Source organism: Octodon degus, unplaced genomic scaffold, assembly GCF_000260255.1.
Source record: "Octodon degus isolate 3935 unplaced genomic scaffold, OctDeg1.0 scaffold00098, whole genome shotgun sequence".
NCBI lineage: Eukaryota > Metazoa > Chordata > Mammalia > Rodentia > Octodontidae > Octodon > Octodon degus.
In genome coordinates this window covers 6,569,592-6,589,820 of record NW_004524674.1, presented here as the reverse complement: position 1 = coordinate 6,589,820, position 20,229 = coordinate 6,569,592, and the positions used below count along the sequence as shown (strand labels likewise).

Below are 20,229 nucleotides of genomic sequence, written 5' to 3'. Positions count from 1 at the left end.
GGCAGATGCCGGGACGCGCTGCCCGGCTGCAGCTGCGGCACGGTGGTCCCTGTCGTTACCCGAGCTGCAGGGAGTCGCCGCTGGAGAGGGGCGCGGCGCCCGGCGGGACTGCAGGTGTGTGCCTGGGCGGCGGGATGGGCGCTAAAGGAGGGCGCGCGTGGGAGCGCGAGGCGAGGCCAGAACAGGTTGGGGACCGTCGGGGCGAGGTGCTGTGAGAGCAGCTGCGGCGGGCACCATCCCGGAGACAGAGGGACCTCCGGGGACCGTTCAGCCTAACCTAGCCAGGTTGAACGCCTCTCCGACCCCGTCACAGGCTGCTTTGGCCCTGAGGTCGAGAAGCTGGTCTTCTCCGCCAGAGAACCTCGGGTGGCCCCTGGCATCAAGGCTGCCTTGCCGCCAGGACCTGGGAGTTGTGGTATTGTCGCCCAGGCGCCCTCCGCCCAGCCTCAGGCGGCCCCTCGCTAGTGAGCCTGGGTCCCCCAGACAGCGAAGTTCTGAGAAGTGCACGCTGTGCGCTGTCAGAGGATCCGTGTTTACACGCCGAGTGTCCCCGCGTGACTGCGTGCATGCCCGCGTGAGTGCGCGCGTGCGCCCTGGCCCGTCCCAGACAGGGCTAAATACACTAGCAGTGCAGGAGGACAGTAGGAGGAAGGAGATTGTTCGGAGGGAAAAAGAAGGCAAGATGAAAGCAGCAGGATGTGGTGTAGAGTTAAGCCTCCAGCAGACAGGAGGGGTGGGTTTAGGCAAAATGTGGGCTAAAAGTAGGCCAAGTCTGGTTCAAAGGACTTTTCTGCGCTGCTCTGTCTTCCCACTCGTGCTTCCCTTCTTCCTGCACTCAGGGACACTGATTAAGGACCTGGTTCCCAGAGCTGAGATGATCTCCTGGGGCATTTGTTAAAACACAAGATTCCCCAGGCCCAAGCCTGCAGCACAGCTTTCCAGAGTGGAGTCTGGTATCTTTATTTAAAAAAAAAATTTTGGTAAACCCCTGCAGTGGTGGTACTGGAGCTTGAGAACCATGTATGATGCAGAAGAGACCTGAATTGCGACCTGAACCAGGTGTGTGGCCTTTAGCGTCTTACTATCCCTGTGCCAGACTTCAGCTTCCTTATCTATTAAATGGGCCCTAATACCCGTCTACAGGGCTGTGTGGAAAATTAAAAGAGACAGTGTGCTGAACACAAACATACATGGAAGAAGCTCCAGGGCGGTTAGTAGAACAAGAGTGGGCATCAAGTGTTCCCTTGCGTCTTCTGGGTGGACTCCGTGGTGTGTCTCTATGTAGGAGAAGGCCACATTAGATGGTCAAACTCTTTCTGTTTCAGGATGACCTCCCCTGCCTTTTGAAGCATAACTAGCCAAGACTGTGGGAGCAGGAAGGGGGTCTTTGTGTGCTGGGCCTCTGTGGGGCAGTGACAGATGATTCTTGATCTCTCCTCCCCAATCTTCACTGGAAGCAGACTGTCCCTTTTGCCTCCCAGCTTTGCTTTCCTCTCTCCCATATACTACTTTTTGTTCCTTTCAAGAATAATGGAGGGGGCCCTGGGGAAATAGCTCAGTAGAATAAGTGCTTGCCTGGCAAACAAGGTCCTGAGTTCAATCCCCAGTACTGAAGAAAAAAAAAAAAAAAAAAGAATCATGGAGGAAAGCTAACTGGTGGTTCTGGGCAACAAGTGTCTTGGGGGTTGGTGCTGGTGTAAGTGAGGAGGCAGGGGTGACGGCTGTGGCTGACTGGCTGGTGGAGGCTGCTCCATCCTGCTGGGTTAACCCCAGTGGCCAAGAAGTGGGGAGGAGAAGGGCCAGCAGCCTCTCACCTGGGCAGCTTAGGACCTGGAAGCTCCAGCCTGGATTTAGCTGAGCACTTGAGCAGGTACATGTGGTACTGTTTAAAGCAGGGCTGCACTGGGGACCCAGAAGATCTTTTTGGCTTCAGCTGGTGGGCTGAAAGCTTGAATCAACTTATTAAGTGAGGAATCTTCTAGAGGGATATGATAGAGTGATAACCACCAGGTCACAGGTGAGGTGTCTAGTTTGATTTTTGAGCTTTGGGCACAGCTGAGAAAGACAGAGGGAAGACTCCACCTGGTTTATGCTCAAAAGGAAGATGACGTCTACAGGAAATATGGATTGCATATTAATATGTTTTATCAGTTTGAGGATTGCAAGTTTTTCTACTTTTAGTGATGAAATCAAGGTACATCTGACCAGCTGTGGCATGCACAGTTGTAATAGCTGTAATAATTCTTTAGTGGCACACAAAATACTCATGCATCTTACAATGGATGGCGTCTTAGATGATGTTAAAGAGGTACACAGGCACACACAGAATTATGTTCTCATATTTGGCCCACAGTTTTCCAGTAGCTCTTCCTCCTAACTACCAAAATTTCAATGTATCCCATTTTAAAAGAGACCTTTATAAGAGACATATAGCAGGTTAGATCTGATTTAGTAGATTTTCTTATTTTGGTTTGGTTTTTTTGGTTGTTTTGGCAGTACTGGGGATTGAACCCAAGGCCTTCACACTAAGCTATATCTTCAGACCTTTTTTTATTTTTTATTTTGAGACAGCAAATAGCTAAATTGCCTAGGCTGGGCTTGAACTCACATGCTTCCTGCCTCAGCTTCGCAGAGTGCCAGGATGATAGCTGTGTGCCACTATTCTTGGCTCTGACTTAATAATTTCTTGAAATTTGTTTCAAGTGGTTTTAATCTCTCCTTCTGTTGTACACTGGCCTGCTGAGGATACATTTTCTGCTTTTCTCTCCGATCCTTCTTGTGCTCTTTTTTCCCTCCTCTGGCTGTGGTGTCAGACACTATGCTAAGTACTTCAGGTCCTTTAGTCATTACAGCCACACTCTGAGATGGCCACAACTATTGTTGCATTTTGCACATCAGAAAACTGAGGGTGAAGGCCATTCGACCAGAAAGTGCCAAAGCTGGGTTCGCTCTGGCTTCTGCTCTTGGCCAGAGGTGAGCAAGCGCGAGTGACAGCTGGTGTGTCTGTGGGTGTGAAGCTCATGCCCTGCCCTTCTGGGCCATGTACTATGGTTGTGCAAGGGTGTTTTCTCTTAGTTGACTCAGTTGCATTTCAGCTGGAAGCCCTACAGAGCTGCCCATACCAGTCAGTGAAGAACAATGCCTATTACCCTGGCCACAAGGCTGCCTGCCATCCAGCCCAGACTTCTCTGCATTTGCATGTGCTGTTCCTTCCCCCTGGATCTTCATTCCTTTCTCCTGCCTGCCTGGTGAGCTGGACACCTCCTTGAACATTGAGCTCAGACTTCTGAAGTCTTCCGCAAGGCCCTCCTCACCCCATAACACTGAACATCCCTCTTTCCACCTCCCACTGTAGCACTGCCCACCCTGGGCTGAGGAGACTGACCAGTGACTTGGCACAGCTGTGGACTGCTCATTGGAGCCACTTGCTGGTGTGACTCTCCCCAGGAGCTCTTGGGCAAGGAGCCCATCCATGCACGCCCACAATAGAAGCTGCCTAGACACAGAGAGGGTAGGGGTGGGGTCACCAGGGAGTGGCATGCTTTTCATTTTCATGTCCTCCAGAGTCTTCTTGCTGCTGTTGTTGACCTAGGCAAATGAGCTTGTGGGTTTCCTCGAGGGGGCAGGGCTGGGGTATGAGGGCTCAATGTGACTTCCAGCTTCTGCTTTGAGAAAAGTCAGGGGCCCCTGCTTTGGCCTGACATATCGACTCCTAGCAATGTCCCTGTGCCTCTCTAGTATGGGTCTCCCTGTCTACACAATGGAAGTGGCACTCAAGGCCTCCCCAGCTCCTGCCTGCCCTATCATATTTGGCTTCTGTGCTCAGCACTTTGGTACTGTACATCCTCTGCATGCGAGCCTGGGCTAGTCTCTGAGGGCACTGAGCAAGACAGACTTCACTCCTGCTCTCATGGGAATGACTGTCTAGTGGTCAAGCCACGTCCATCTCTGAATTACATTTGTGAGGACACCATACCATGAGATTATGTAAAGCAAGCCTAATGCAGTGGGGTTTAAGGAGGACCTCCCCCCTCAAATCATATTTGAGTTGATACTCGAGAGATATAAAAAAACAGAAATACTGGTGATGATCGTAATAATGCAATCTCACATTGAGAAGACGCTTGAGGCTCTTTGGGTAGGTTATCTCGCATATTCTCTAAAGCGATGCTGCAGGGGCAGTATGTGGAGCTCCTCTCCTAAGAGAAATTAACCACCACACAACTGCTGGCCATCACCTAATTCTGTGTCTGGTAGGGATGAGTGCCTCATTCCCACATTCCTCCTTCACCCCATATTATGGACAGTAAGGTGATAACTCCACTAAGGGAGATTCCCCTTCCCTTTTTGCTAATCATGACTTAGTTGCATTTCAGCTGGAAACCCTACAGAGAGCATATCCCATTCAGAATCCTCTTCCTCCGTGTCTCCCATTAGGGGCTAAGGGAGAAGACTGGGGCCTGGGGAAGAGAGAAGGAAAGAAGCTTGGGGAGTGGGAAGAGCACTTGTATAGCATATGCATGAGGCCCTGGGCTTGACTCCCAGCATCACAGAAAATAAAATAAAATGAAGTCGCATGTGATTTGTAAAAAAACAGCTAAGAGAGTCCATTCTCTGATGAACCTCTCCCTCCCCACCCAACTGCATCTTCATTCTGTCCTCTTGGAAGCCACTATTCTTGCAGGGCTCAGAAACCCAACACTTGATTTCCTGTGTCATCCAAGAAGTCATCTGTCTGGCTCTCACATCCTTCTTCATCCACAGCGGTGCTGCCAGAATGCTGGAGTCTGTGCAGACATACTGCCTGGTGTTCTCTCTGGGTGTTTGTTCCTGCATGGTTTGGTGGTGTGGGTTCTTGTCAGGCAGATCTTCGCACAACCACTTCCACCCCGGCTGGCCAAGGTGGCTAATCTCCTCCTGTTTGTTTTTTTAATTTGTTAGATCATATCTGTACTCACAGATCTTCCAGAAGAGCCTCCAACTCTCCTGAGATACTGGGCCCCTTTGAAAAGCTGATGGGGGAAAAAAAAAGAAAGGCTGATGGGAGTAATAGATCAATAAGCTTATGTGTACCTGCAAACACATGTGCACTCATATGCACACACATGTTCTCTCTCTGTCTTTTAAACTTTTTCATAAGATTCTGAAGTCTACAAATCTCTGCATCCCACCAACAAACTTAATAAGCTGTGTTCTGGAAAACATGGTTTTTCTCCATGGTGATTGCTTTGGTAACCCGTAGCACGGCTCCCCGGGAGAGGAAGCTGTTGTCAGAAGCAAACTTGGGGTGCTGATGGATAATGAAAACTGCTAAAACACCCCCAGTGACTCACTGGTGAGAATGTAAGGTGAGGGCCCTGAGCACCCTGATTACACACCAAGTACAAGCTACCACCGGGTGCACGCTTTCTGGATTTCTCATCCAGTTTTGAATTTAACCTGTTTCTCAGATGATTAATGAGCACTCCTTTTGCTAGGAGAATCTTAATGTGATGCCATTCTACTCTGTCCCCCGACTATGGAACTAGACTTAGGCTGGAACTGAGAAAATGTGATGGTGGCCATTTGCGTGAATAGAGACGATCCAGGGTGTAGAGAAGTGGCCCCTGCTGTTTCTTTGTCCACACCTGTGGCCAACTTCCCATGTTCCCAGGGACTGGCATGAGCTTGAGGCTTCATTTCTTTGATGTGGTCATGATTGGCTAGAAGTGCTATGTCTGAAGGAAATTTTCTTCAATTCCTCATTTCTAAGAATTTTAAAAGTATGAATGGATTTTTTTTTTTTTTTTTTTTTTTTTTTTTTTTGTCTTTTTGAGACGAGGTCTCACAATGCAGTTTAGGCTGGCCTTGAACTCACTTTGTATCCCAGGCTGGCCTTGAGCTTTCCATGAGTCTCCTTCCTCAGTCTCCCAAGAGCTGGGATTATTGGTGCCTACCACCACACCTGGGCCTCATGAGTGGATTTTATGTGGAATAGCATAACATTTATTCCCCCATATTGAGCCCTCCTTGCATTTCAGGAATGAAATTAAATTGGTCGGGGTACTTTTTTTGTTTTGTTTTGTTTTCTCATCTAGGGCTGGCTTGGTTGACTCTGATCATCTTTATGATTTTGTGTGTGTGTCCTTATGTGTCAGCCAGACTCCTGTTGCTATAGTAAATAAACATTCAGGTAACTAATTTATAAAGCAGAAAGGCTTAGCCTGGCTCACAGTTTTGGAGTTTCAGTCCATTATCAGTTGTCATCAATTTTGGTTTGTGGCAAGGAAGCACATGATGGCATAAATGTATGTGGAGCAAAATTGCTCATCTCATGTCTGGGATGAAAGAGAAAGTAAGGGTCTCTTCTTATGCCCATTGAGAACTTGCACCCAGTGGCATAAAGACCTCTTACCAGACCCCACCTCTTACGTGTTCCTCTGCCTCCCAAAGCATCAAGCAGGGGATTGGATCTTTAACATGTAGACCTTTGGAGCACATTCATGAGCCATACTGTAGGAACTCAGTAGTTTGCCCTCCACCTTCCTTAGCTGTGTTGTGCTTATCAGATTTTGGTATGCTGGCTTTGCAAAATGATTTGCACGTAGTTCATCTTCTGCACCCTGGACCAGGGTACAGGACAGGGAAGTGAGCTGTTCCTTGACAGTAGAGAGAATGGCTCTGGGATTTGGCTCTTCTGCTGCTGGATTCTTGGCTTCTCACTCCTCAAGCTTCTCTTCTCCCATCCCCAGTCCTCCCAGATACACATGTGTAGACCTCAGTGTTCCAAGGCTGACATTGGAGGGTCATCTTTGGTTCTTGGCTTTCAGGAGTCGGCCTCACTCTGCCTGCCTGGGAGCATGTGGGAAGTCCCATTTCCACTTGGAGCTGGGCGGGTGCACTGCCACACACCCTGATCTCAGGCAGGCCTGTGGCGGGGATGCTGGCCGGTCAGCTGCTTTGTACCCAGAGAATGATAGCGAAGGTGGCAAGGACACAACTTGAAATGATTCGGACAGTGGAGATATTTTCTCTAAGGAGACAAGGGAGAGGTCATGTTGATTTTCAGATGTGTGAGAGCAGCATCCTTTGGAATACATGAAGATCAGTCTCCAAAATGGAAAAGGGATCATTCAAGGACAATTGCAAGGAAATCAATTTCAGGTAACTATAAGGAAGACCTTAAAGAGACTTGGAAAGACTGCTTTGTTGTAGTGAGTTCCACGCTAGGAAAAGTATTTAAGGAAAATATTTGTCAGAAACTGATCCAGCTCTAGTTCTCCCAATTATAGTGGTTTTTACACTGGTGGTGTGAAAGTTGATTATTCTGAAAACATTTTAAATGTAAGAAGTTCAGCCGGGCATGGTGGTACATGCTTATAATCCTAGCACTTGGGAGGCTGAGGCAGGAGGATTGCTCCAAGTTCAAGACCAGCCTCGGCTACATAGTGAGTTCAGGGACAGCCTGAACTGTACAGCTAGACCCTGTCTCAGAAAACAAAACAAGCAAACAAAAACGAAATGAAGTTCAATGGCCTAGAGTAAACAAATCCCAAAGCTGGCCAGTTCTTTAAAAATCCCACAGCGCTGCTCCACAGCATGTCCTCTAGGGTACAGTACCTTGACTGTTAGAAAACTGTAACTGCTGATGGTGGGAGAGCTGGGACCCACACCAGGCTGGGGGCTCCTTAGCCATACACTAAACTGGGAATGCCAGCTCTCTTTGGGGTCTCTTGTTCTTGGCTCCTGCTGGGGAGATAAATGAATTGCACCCACTTTGGAGTTGCCTTCCTCTGTGAGTGTCCTGTGTGCTCTCAGGGTCAAAGTACCCAACCTTCACATTGAACTGAGGATGAGTGGCCCCCAATTCACAGGGCTTTCAAGCCAGCATTTCATCAGCCTTTGCGTTTTTGGATTCACTTCTGTACTGATATCCTGGGAGTTTCATTTTGAGAAAGCTAGAAGTTCAAAGATCTCCTTGCCTTGCTAGTTTACTTGACAGGACTCAGGGGATGGTGTGTAATGTTGGAGCTGCAGCAGGGGTTAGGGTATATGACCTCTGATGGCTGTCCCTGATTGCCTCCTCACTTTTCAACCTTTCTGATATTCTGACTGGAGAGCTTCCAGCATCACTCTCTGAGAGTAGCCGTATAGGAGCTGCTCCTTCCTTTCTGGTGCCCCCTAGTGAAGGATTCCAGTGGCTATAATGGAGGCAATGCCTCCTTCAGCCTACAATTCTGTAGTGGATGGCCTCTCCTTAGGTCACTGGTAGCTTTGTACTGGCAAATTCCACTGGCCTCTTCCCAGCCTGTGTCTTTTTTTTTTTTTTTTGAGCTTTTGTAGCATTTGGTACCCAAGACTCTCACCTGGAGATTTTCCTCTTCCCACTCACTCCTCCAGCCTTTCCTCTGCTGGTTTCTCTTCCTGAGGAACATGTTCCCCTCCCCCATGTGTTTCCCTCCCTCCCCCACTCCGTCTTCCTGTGGATTCCATTTCAGTGTAGACATATGCCTGGAGCCTTCTCTGTGCACTTCCCCATTTCTGTCACGGCTGCATGCAGACTCCTGGCCAAAAGCTTGGCATCATCCCCGAGTCTGCCCCGCGTGCGTCTTCTCTGTGCTCCCCTTCCTTGGCCAGTTATAATGAAGCTCTCCATCACCATGGTTCTTAGATATCTCACTTCCCCGTTGTCCTCTCTGCCATCCAACTCAGCTTTCTTCCCTGCACACCTCTGGACAGGCCTTCTGGGCCACAGGCTCTTCCTTGGTCTGCTGTGAGATTCTCAGGAAAAAGGCATCCTCCTGCCCAAAGAAAGCCCAGAGTCCTTGTTCTTCTGCTCAGGGCTGCTCCACTCTTCACAGCTCCTCATCTGCGCCACCAACTGAGTGCCTGACTTAGTTCTCCCAAGGCCTAACAATTAACTGCCTTTACCTCTCGAGATGTAGGAACCTTCCCAAGCATTTTGGTTGGTGGTGAGCTCCCAGTGCCTCTTGGGGGCCAGCACCTAGCTGTGTCCCGTTGGTGCTGAATGAATGTCTGGCTTTCTGTGAACATCTAAGGGGTGTCAGACATTTTGCTTTCGAGTACCAGCACAAGGCTTATCCTTCTCTGGGCTGCTTCTGGCCTCAAGAACTCTGGCAGTCCTCTGTCTTGAGACCCCTCTCTTTGGGGAGCCTCTTGCCACTCTCCAGTTTAGTCAGGTCAAAGATTAAATTAGTGGTTTAAAACTAAGTTACATGTTAAGATGAAATGAAGTTGTTCCTAAGTCTGAGAGTAGGGGAAGCCCAGGGATCCTCCCTTACCACCACCCCCACAGGCAGGCCCAGTCTGCAAAGGACGGGGAAGTGTCTGTTTGTGACACCGTGTTTACAAGACCAAGGGGCTTCCTGTCCTGACTGCCTGGCAGGCTGTGGGGCAATCAGGAGCTGTATTTTCAGGGGGAGTTGGACAAAGAAATGGGGGGATTTTGGGGGATTCTTCAAACATTCCCAGAGAGGTAGAAGAGGTCAAGGGAAATGTAGAATACATATATTTAAATTGAGAGCAAATGAACTATTACTGATAATAGGATTCATTTGCATGTTATCATTTGCATGTTGTAAAAATGCAAAGCTTTATTTTTTTGTTTGTAGAGATGGTCCTTTAGTCCAATGTGGAGCCTTTAGAATGAACTGGACTTCCTTCTCTCACTCGCAAGAAGGAGCCAAGGGTTGGAAAAAAAGGATCTTTTCTTTTAGTTTTTGAAGGGGAGCTGTGCTTTGGAAGGGAAAGGGGGCTTTCAGGGGATGGAGCAAGCAGTGAAAAGGCTCCTCCATTGTGACTAGAGTTCACCCCGCTCCATGCCCACCTGACACAGGCCTGGAAGGCTGATGCTGGCCTCCCTGCTTCCTGTAAGAGCAATAGCTGCCTAGGAGTACTCACCCCTCAGCCTGGAATCACTGTTGTGTCACCCACAGAAACACAAGCTTGTGTCTAGAGCCCCTTGTGCCTGGGCTCCAATGCAAATGTCTGAAAAGGTCTTGGAAGGAGCTCCAAGCTTTCTTGATCCTGGGGACAGGGCTATTCACTATGTTTCCCCTTTAGCAAGTGAGTTACCCAGAAAAGGATGATCAAAAGATGGGGCCTACCACACTGTGGGCTGCTGAAGTTCCCAGGTTGGCTCCTAGGGTGCATCCATTGGTTTCAGAGAAAGGATGCAGGTTATGAGCTGCCCAGCCGCAGGGCCAAGGTGCAAACCACTGTGACAGTCACATAGTGGTCTTCAGGTTGTTCTGTGAAAATGTTTGTGTGCTATAAAGGCAGAGGAAGAGAAAATGTGGTAATGCAGTGGCCTGTTAAGAACTCTGTAATAAAACTGTTCCACTTGAGAAAGCAAGAGTTGACCTGAGATGGGGTAGAAGATGGCGATGAGAGGTGGAGTTGAGAAGACTAGCCTTTTGTAGGTGTCAGGAAGATGATTTCTAGTTTTCTGTTTCTTTGAGTCAGGGTCTTATTATGTATCCTCCTGCTTCAGACTCCCGAGTGCTGGGATTACAGGTGTGGGTTACCACACTCATTTTAAGAAAACCTGTCTGAACTTGTGAGGCTGAAGAACTCAGGGCAAAGCATATGGGATATTTGGGTCACTAGGTTGTTTTAGAAGGTACCTGAGTCAGAAGAACAAGATGGTGGGACTTGTAGGATTGACAGAAGTGAGCCCTCAATCCTGGGCCATGAACTGATACATGGATCAGCAAGGAAGTACCAGCTTCCCGCTCCTCTTATTCTCCCCTGCTTCCCCAAGCACCAGGCTAGGCTCGCCTAGCCTTGACCTCTGAGGTGGATGTGGCTTGTGGAATACGCCCTTTTGTAGGCTAACACTTGGCTCCACGAGTTTCTCATCAAGGCCTCTCTCTAGGAAGGATGAAGCATTTGGGTTTGTGCCTTGGTCACCATATGATAGTGGCTACAGGTCCACCTCAGGTCCAGAGCTCAGGCACCTCAGAGAATTCCCTCACCCTCCTCTCACCATCAGCATTTTCAAAGATGGAGGATTACTTCTCATTGACTGTTTTACTCCTAAGAGGAATAAAGCAATGAATACTATTTTTATTATACCGTTTAAGGTGCAAATGTTTGGGAATGTCCAGAATTTATGCTCATGATTCCATCTTTTAACAAGTAGATGATGATGATCTCTAATTTGTTTACTAACAAAGAACCTTGAATGGCTTTCCTACTCAGTAGCTACCTAACCCAGTGCTCCAAAGCGCGGATGGCCTTTCTTTAATCTTTCCGGTTGCTCTCACTAGAGTAGGGTGTATAGAGGTGGGCACAACCCATACAGAAAGTTTCTGCTGCTTCTCTGAAAGATGACTTCAGTTCTTATGAAGTGACCTCTACCAAGGAATTTCAGGTCACCATGTGGTCTCTACTTAAGGTCAGACCATAACACACATTCTCCAAATTAGGGGAAAATCCCCTAGTTGTACCTAAATGAGTTAGTAACAAACAAAAACATAATTTCACTTATAAGATAATCAGCATTGGCCTGACATATTAGTATATTGGTTTGTCTGCTGCATTAGAGAGACTCCAAATATTAAAGGCTTAAACAGGGTAATTTCTTTTTCTCTCATAGAACAATCTTAGCATAAGAGACCCAGGCTTTACATGGCAGCCTCACGGGTCAGGAACCAAGGTTTCTTCTGTTTTGTTGCTCTACCTTCCTTAGCATGTAATTTTCATCTCAAGTTACATGATGCCTGTTTTAGTTCCTACCATCATATCTACAGTCTAGCTAGAAAGGGGAAGGCATGCCCCTTGCTTGTAAAAGCAAGGTTTGATAGTTATATTCCTCAGTGTCTATTCCTATTCCTGGGGCTGTACTTGGTTGCTAGAGAGTCTAAGAAATATAATTTAAAATTTCTAAAAAATTGCAGTACTGTAGAAGAAAGAAGAGTAGCTATAGAAGGACAGCAAGAGTCTCACCCACATTCCAACTCTTTGGGAATCTTCAGTGTCATATAAATTTTCTTGATCCCTCCTGTTGTGATGTAAGCATGGTTTCTAAGCCTCATTGAGAACCATGATTTAAAAATAACATTCTATACCAAAAGGTGGAATCACTCAAGGGTCCAGTGATGGGCAAGTGGACAAGTGAAGTGTGTATCCATGCCGTGGGATGTTATGCTCTTCAGCCTTAAGATAGAAAGATGTTCTCACACATGCTGCAATGCAGATAGGCCTGGAAGGCATTGAGCTTGTCAGAAAAGGATGAATTCTGAGTCCACTTATGCGCAGTAGCTAGAATAGTCAAGCTCATGGGGACAGAAAGTAGATTAGAAGTTCCCTAGGACTAGAGGGAAGGGGAAGTATGAGTTAGTCTTTATTATTGTGTGTGAAGTTTTAGTTTGGGAAGATAAAATGTCCTATAGATGAGTGATGGGGGTGGTTGAGTAATACTGTGGGTAGACTTCATTCCATGAACTATAGACTTACAAATGATTAAAATGATAGATTTTGTATTTCACAGATTTGCCACAATTTATAAAATGTTATAAAAGACCAACATTAGAGTTCGTTGGCATTTTATGAGATGTCTCTCTGGAAAAAAGATATGTAATGCCTTTTGGGTGAGATTATTCAGCCAAATGTGAAGCCATCTGTCTCTGTGGTACCATTCATCTGATGGTCCTTGCATTGTCACAACACTTACTGCACCAAGGGTGTGGCTCAGTGCTAGAGTCCTTGCCCAGCAGGTGTGAGACCCTGGGTTTAGTCTCCAGCACTGCCACAAAAAAAGTACTATTTTTGTGGGATTTTTCTCTTATTGCTTATGTAGTTTTGAATCTACAGTCCTGTCTAACCACTGCCAGTCCCTGGAGCCCTCCCTTTGTGTTCACACTTTCTTCCCGAGGCGCTGAGAACAGTGTCAGAGGGCTGGTAGACTCAGTTTCCAGGATTCTACTCTTCAGTTTTCCCAGTTGTGAGCAGCCTGTCTCTGTCTCCCTCTGTCTTTCTCTTCTTTATCTTCCATGTTCTCCAGTTCCACAAAGATTACTGGTAGTTCTCTTTCTCAAGCCCGAGTTTCTTTATGACTTGCATTTATCCTCATCTCCATCCCAAAGCTCAGTTGAAGCCACAGGAGCTAGGAGATGTGCTCAGTAGTAGAGCACTTGTCTAGCATGCATAAGGCCCTGGGTTCACTCTCCACATCCCTCTTCTTCAAACTAAGCAATGAAATCGCATGTGACTTTGGATCCTTTTCTATCAGTCCTCTTTCCCCCAGTATACCTCTTACCCCATGGTATGCCTTTCAAAATCCCAAAGTGAATGTGTCACTTACCAGCTCAGAATTTAGCATTGGCTGTACATGGCCCTTGAATAAGACATTCAGCACTTAGCTTGACTCATAAGGTCACTCCCATTCTACCACCATAGTCCATGCAGCTCCATCTTCCTGCATACCTTGTGTCGTACTTTATGCTCCAGTGGGGTGAATGGCTAGCAGTTCCCCAGAGAAACTATGCTGTCTCATGCCTCCTGTTTCTGTCTATTTTCATGCTTGAGTCTCTTCGGGGGCAACTCCTCCTGTCTGAGAACTTTCTAGGTGGTGCTGTTTTGGAGAAGCCTGGCTAGTTGATACTGTCTCTTCTCCAAGTTACTATTGCTCCTGTCCTATAGTAACCTTACTGGGACCCTGACCCTACTGGGTTGTTTCTTATTTGAAGGTCATTTGGATGACATCTTTCTGGTGGCCTTTGGGGAAATACCTGAGAGAGGAATTGCTGCTCTCTGGGCCAGCACTGATTGAGCTTAGAAAGGATGGCTAAATGGTTTTTCATTTGAAAATGGTCAGCCCATCTTACCTTCCCATCAGCGGCTCTCAGTGCTTCACATCCTCCTCACAAACACTGTGTTTTCCGTCTTCACTTTAGCCGTTCTGGTGGGTGTGTGCTAGCACTACACTACCACTGTAATTTGCATTTCCTTTATGACTAATGAAATCAAGCACCTCTTTGCATGTTTAGTGACCATCTAGAGGTCCTCTTTTGTGAAGTGTCTATTCAGATTTTTGCTTACTTTTCTGTAGGGTTGTCCTTTTTTGTACAGTAGTCTCTTTGTTCCAATATTATGTGGTGGCCACTTGGGGTCCTTTTTCCACCTGACCTTGGGTTTTATGAGATTTCTGGACCCCCTATTTCTAGTGAAGTTCCTCAAATTATAGACCTTCATATGCATTTTATGTTGACTTAATAAATTGTCTTTGAGCTGTATCTTGCAAGATGGTAACAATTCTCCTTAAGAAAAGCGATGAAGGCCCATAGAATTAGAGTGTCGCTTCCTCCAGGCATCTGGACGTGCCCTGGGCAGATTGTTCCTCATTTGGGCTCTTAGAACAGCTTTATGGGTCTTTTTTGATGTCTTCAGTGGTGTTCTCAAGCTTTGGGTTTTTTTTTTGTGTGTGTGTTTTCTGTTTTGTTTTGTTTTTTTATTTTAGGGAAGGGTCTACAGGGTGTTCAGGGTCTTACTACTAGATCAGACTCATAGTGATCTGCCTGTTTTCAGCCTCCCAAGAGGTGGGATTACAGGCGCTTGCCATCACACCTAGTCTCAATTGCTGTCTCAGCACACCCTGGGGGCAGGGGTGGCATGACAGACTTGGGGATCGAACCCCTGACCCCTGTGCCTGCTTGCAGGTGCTTTAATCTGCTGAGCTATTTGGTCAGGCCTATCAAGCTTTGTTTTTATGATGCTCACTGTCCCTCTTTTATATCCCTTCTTATTTGGGAACATCACTTGCAGCTTTACATGTGTTCCAGAAAGTCACACTGGCCCTTTATATTACGCCCTTCCCTGCCCATGGCCCTCTGCACCTGTAGCTTTACATTTTAAATTTCAGTTTTCTTTCCCTGCTTAACCATCCTTTCTGATTCCTGGCCTCTTAAAAATCTGCTTCCTTAATTCTATGACTTACGTCTGACTATGTCTGGCATTTTCTTCCATGACTACAAACTTTGAGGTAATATGTTGTTTTCTCCCTATTTTTCTCTCACTTCTGCTTTATGAACTGTGCATTGTTTTTAGTCAGAATCAAAGACAGAAGATAGAATAGTGGCTTTCATAGTTTCCTGTGAGCTTCCAAGAGTTAAGAGGACCAGAAGGCCCAGGCTAGCCTAGTGGCCTGCTGTTAACCTCCAGAGCCTTCCAGCAGCTGTCTGGGTGAAGACCTGGGCCATTCTTAGACTTCAGTTCTGGGGCAATTTTATGAACTGTGTGAGAAAAGCAGCAGACAGATCTCTGTTCCCATGTGTTCCTCTCTCACTGTGTAATCTTTCCACCTCTATTATTTACTCATTCACCTTTTTTTAAATGTATTTGGTACAGGGTCTCATTACACAGCTCTGACTGTTTTCAGCCTCCCCAGTGCTGGGATTACAGGCATGCACCACCACGCTTGGTCTTGGTCGCCGGCTCAGTGCACCTGCCGGCGCAGCAGGTGGTACCAGGGATCGAACCCCAGTCCTTGTGCTTGCCTAAGCAGGTGGATAATCTGCTGAGCTACTCATTCATCCGTATATTCATTCAGTAATATGTGCCAGGCAGTCTTGTATACCCTGGTGGAGTTTACGTTCTAATGTGAGTGAGAGACAGACAGCAAGCATAATAATAAGGTAAAATTAGTGAGTTGGGTGTGGTGCTGTATGCTTGTAATCTCAGCACTCTGGCAGGCTGAGGGTGGAGGGTCACAAGTTCAAGCCTGGCCTGGGCAATTTAGCAACTTAGTAAGACCCTGATTCAAAATAAAAAATAATACAGCTCAGTGTGAAGGTCTTGGATTCAGTTCCCAGCAACGGGGAAAACAAAAAAAATGAAATGTGCAGCCCGTCAGTTTGTCATAATGATGTCGCAAAGTAAGACAGCTTGTACCAAGGAGGATTCGCCAGGACTTCTTGATGCAAACAGAGTCTGAAGATGGCAAAGAAGAGGGCAAGAGAGCCAACCATACTCTGGGAGAGGAGCCCCTGGCAGGAGGCCTGAGACAGTGGTCATTCCTGTCCTTAGAACACTGCGACTTCCATGCTGGCGTCAGCAGAGCTCAGCATCTGAAATGAAGGACAGTATATGAGTCATCTTTGCATCTCACGTGGCATCCAACCAAGTTTCTTGTGGTCGTAGGCACTAAACAAGAAAGGTTCCTGTTTGAGTAAGTGAGGCTTTGAAACTTCCTTCCTTCCCTCCCTTCTTTCCTTCCTTCCTTCCTTCCCTCCTTCCTTCCATGCTTTATTGCTTTCTTCTCTACCTCCTTCCCTTCTTTCTTTCTTTTCTTTCTTTCTTCTTCTTCCTCCCTCCCTCCCCCTTTTCCTCCCTTCCTTGCTTCCCTCCTTCCCACTCTCCCACCTTTCCTTCCTTTCTTCCCTCTCTTCCTTCCCTCATCCTCCCTCCTTCTCTCTTGCCTTTTCTCCTCCCTCTGCACCTCCCTTTTTCCCTCTCTCCCTCCCTCCTCCCTTCTTCTCTTCCTCCTTTTCCTTTCTCTCTTTCCATCCAAGGCACAGGGGCAGGCTGTGGGGTGCAGGTGAGACTGAGCAGGCTGAGGGCAGGCTTGCTCAGACCAGAATTATCCGCAGTCTCAGTGAAGTGAAGGCCCCAGTCTGGCAGAGCCTGTGGATAAGGTGGCACCTTTTCCAGGGCCGTAAGCATCAGAATGTGAACAAGGAGTTCCCAAGGAGGCTGGTGGGGGGCAAAGGAGAGAGGAGGCATAGGAATGGGTATGGGAGACTCTCCAGGGGGGTTGTGTCTTTCTGGATGGGTAGGCAGGCAGGGGCAGGGTGTGGCTTCCTGGGAGGCCATGAGAAGGGCTGGAGGTCCTGGGGTCCCCAGGTTAATTGTCAGCCCCAGCTCCAGGCCTGCCCATTGCTCTGAGACTCTTTGAGATCCTCTGCAGCAAAAGGGAGAGACACTGAATACCAGGTGGGACAGTCCCCTTGTGGGCAGCATGCACGGTGGCCCTGCCTCTACTTGAGCTGTCAGCTCCTTGTCTTTGAGGAGACCCAGGTGCACTAGGCCTCCTGGAGCCTTGTGCCCTTCTGATTGGAAATTCTCAGAGAAGTCAGCCATGCCTGGGGCAGGTGCCACACGTGAGCCCTTCCAGAGGGCTCTCTAAAAAGGGGAGCGCTTTCTCCTTCTCCTCTCTTGCTGCCTGCGCAGATGTCTGTGCTCACACAGCGCGGCAGATTTCAGCGGGCAGAAGTACCAGGCTGCCATCTCAGGCCAGGACAGCGGGATGGCAGGCACGCTTGCCATCCTCAAGTGGCATTGCTCAGTTGAGGATCCTCGAGCCTCAGGCCCCTGGGGCTGCTGTGCCACATCCTGTGCCCTGGTGGCACGAGGGCTGCTCTCGAAGCACAGGCCAGATGTGCAAATTCTGCGGCTGTGCTTGGGCCTGAGCGTAGCACAGCTTGCTTTTCTTGGAAATCATTGGTGATTTGCTAGAAAAACAGGAAACATTGGGGCTGCCACTGTACATTTTAAGGTTTTCTTTTTTTTTTGTTTTTGTTTTTGAGCTTCTTTCATCTGTGTCAGTATCAGGATGTCTGACGGGTGTTTCTGCTCGGCCCTGCCCTTCCAACCTCCATCTGCCGTTCCTTCACCTTCCCTGCACTGTCTTTTCCCTCCTCCCTCTTGGCTTCTGCTCTCTTCTCCCCAAACCTCTGTGCTGTGGGGAGGGACCAGATGGAGGGAACCATGGAAACATGGACACCACAACGCCTGCGCCTCGGTGGGGTCTGGCTTCCCTGTTGTCTCCCTTCTCAATCCCACCCCAGAGTCACCCTTCACCACTTCACTGTGTTTGGACCACAGGCAAAGTGGCCTCTACTCCTGGGGACCTGCTGTAGCTGGGACACCTGGGCGGGGGGCAGGGGCAGGGCAAAAAGTTCTTCACCCCTGCCAGTCTCTGCAGGTGCTCTCAGCTATGACAGTACCCCAGGCTGAGAAAGGAGGGAAACTCTTTAAGGGGCCTTGAATGAAGAAGAGGAAGAGGAGCAGGAGGTCCAAGCTCCAGTTGTACCCTCAAACCAGCCTCTCCTTCGTTGTGTTCAGCAACGCAGGGGGAGGAGGTGAGAACTGTGCTCATTTTGGGTGTTGGGTCTTTAGAAAGTGTCAGAAAGCAGCGCCCCTTCCCAGGATCCTTTGGGAAGATGTCCTGCAGCCTGGTCTTGTCCTGGGGTGAGCGCTGAGGCTGTTGTAGGTGCTTGGGGTTGTCTGGAGCTTCCTGCTGCAGGCCCTCTCTCCCTGATGTGCCATCAGGGGCCCTAGTCCTATTTTGATGGCTGAAGAGACTGAGGTCTAGAGGGCTTCTATGGCTTGACCCATTAGGCTCCACTCCCTGAACAGGACCCAGGAAGGAAGGACACTGCCGTACTGCTCTCTGCACAGAGAAGTTCTGTTCCCTTCAGCCCCTTACTCTGTAGTGCCCCCTCCCTGCTGAGCGTTCAATTTACCACCTTCTGCTGGGCCAGCCTCTCCCAGGGGAACTGGGCTTAGGGGCTGCCCTTCTGGAGTCATATAAGAAGTCTGATATGAGAGATTAGAAACTCCCACATCTCTGTGAGGCTGTTGTTTTGAAGAGAAGTCCAACTGTCCAGATGTGTAACACTAAGCTGAGATGGGGGACTGATGTGAGAATTGAAATATGCTATATTTAGGGAGCTTCCAGGAAAGTAGCTTCAGAGGTACTCTGGACTAGGGCAGGAGAGGGGGCAGAACGGTGACCCTTTTCATACTAGGTAGGACTCCAGGATAGTGTGAATGGCAACCAGGGACAACAGGCCATGGCAGAGGAGAGCGACCCCCCTCATCTCCTGGCCCATATTCCCATTCCTCTGGGTTGTACGACTTCTTTGGAAATAGAGATTCTCATCCTGGGGCCCTTGAACTGGGATGGGGAACGTGTCACATCATTATTTTCACTCACTTCTGACTGAAGTGTAGCATTTCCTCCCATTGTGAACACGGGCAATAAACCACAGTCATATCAGTAGCACCTGGGACTTTGTCATCAACAGAAATCTAGATGTGTTTGTAGCACTTTACAGTGGTTGCCAGGTACCGCAAATGTCATTTATGCTTTTTAATGCTTTAGAGTGACAATATCGATTTGACCTACAGCTGGGTTTTGTGATTCTAAGTGTTAATCTGAAGAATGTAAGTTACTACTTCGCAAGTCTGATTATTTAAAAATAGTTTAGCAACTATATTTCAGTGTGATTCATTTCTTTTGTAATAGTATGTATTTTGTTTCATGCATTCAAAACATGACTCTGAAGAGGCCTGTGTACTTCTCCAGACTGCCAAGAGGGCCTGTGGAAAAACAGGTTAGGGATGCCTGCTACTGGAGTAATTAGGTTAAAAATTCTTGGGGTGATTTGGTCACAGAGGAGAGCTTTGGTGTTAGGCAGGTCTGTGCCTCTCATTGGCTGTGGCTCCTGAGAAGATGGCTTTATTTGTCAGAGCAGTGCCATCCTTGTGGAAAGTGGAGTGAAGAATGCACACTTTGCAGGATTGCTGCGTGTATAAGTGCCTGCCTAGTACAGCACCGGTAGGAATCCCATAGTGATGGGAGTGTGGAGCAGTAAAACCAGTTTATTTAAGCCCAAGAAAGGCTTATTTATTGACTTATTTTTTCCTGTATTTTAGGGAAGGGTCTACAGGGTGTTCAGGGTCTCACTACTAGATCAGACTCAGTGATTCTCCTGTTTACAGTCTCCCAATTGCTGGGATTACAGGCACACCACCATGCCCAGTCTCTATCACCATCTCAGCACACCCCAGGGGCAGGGCTGGAAGGCAGGCCCAGCGATCAAACCCCCGGCCACTGTGCCTGCTTGTAGGCATTTTAATCCACTGAGCTATTTGGCTGGCTCTAAGAAAGACTTAAAGACTCAAGAAAGATTCTTTTCTAAAACAAAAGAAACTCCAGGCTAGGTTCATTGTTAAAAGTTTTTTCTTTGTGTAGAAGAAGGGCAAATTAGGGTCATATCCAGATAAAGATTCTCATCTTCTTTTGATCTGGGCTGAGAGAAGATGTCCAGTATGAATTCATTCCACAATTGAATCATGATCCATAAATTCATTGATTTAAAAATATTATATGATGGGATATTATTTTGTCATAAAAAGGAATAAGTACTATTCTCTACAACCATCTAGATGAGCTGGGGATATAGCCCAGAGGCATAAGCGCCTGCCTGGCAGGTGCAAGGTCCT

At 47.8% G+C, this 20,229-nt stretch overlaps 1 protein-coding gene across 2 annotated transcripts in view; it reads left to right on the top strand.

Moving 5' to 3' along the window:
• The first annotated feature begins 14 nt into the window (after positions 1 to 14).
• The window catches only part of Pik3r5 (phosphoinositide-3-kinase regulatory subunit 5), a 66,262-nt gene continuing 46,047 nt past the window's right edge, over positions 15 to 20,229 (top strand). For both annotated transcript variants that reach the window (XM_023723407.1, XM_004638463.3), the window contains exon 1: positions 15 to 114. The gene's annotated coding sequence lies outside the window, so the exon portion shown is untranslated. The remainder of the gene's footprint in view (positions 115 to 20,229) is intronic.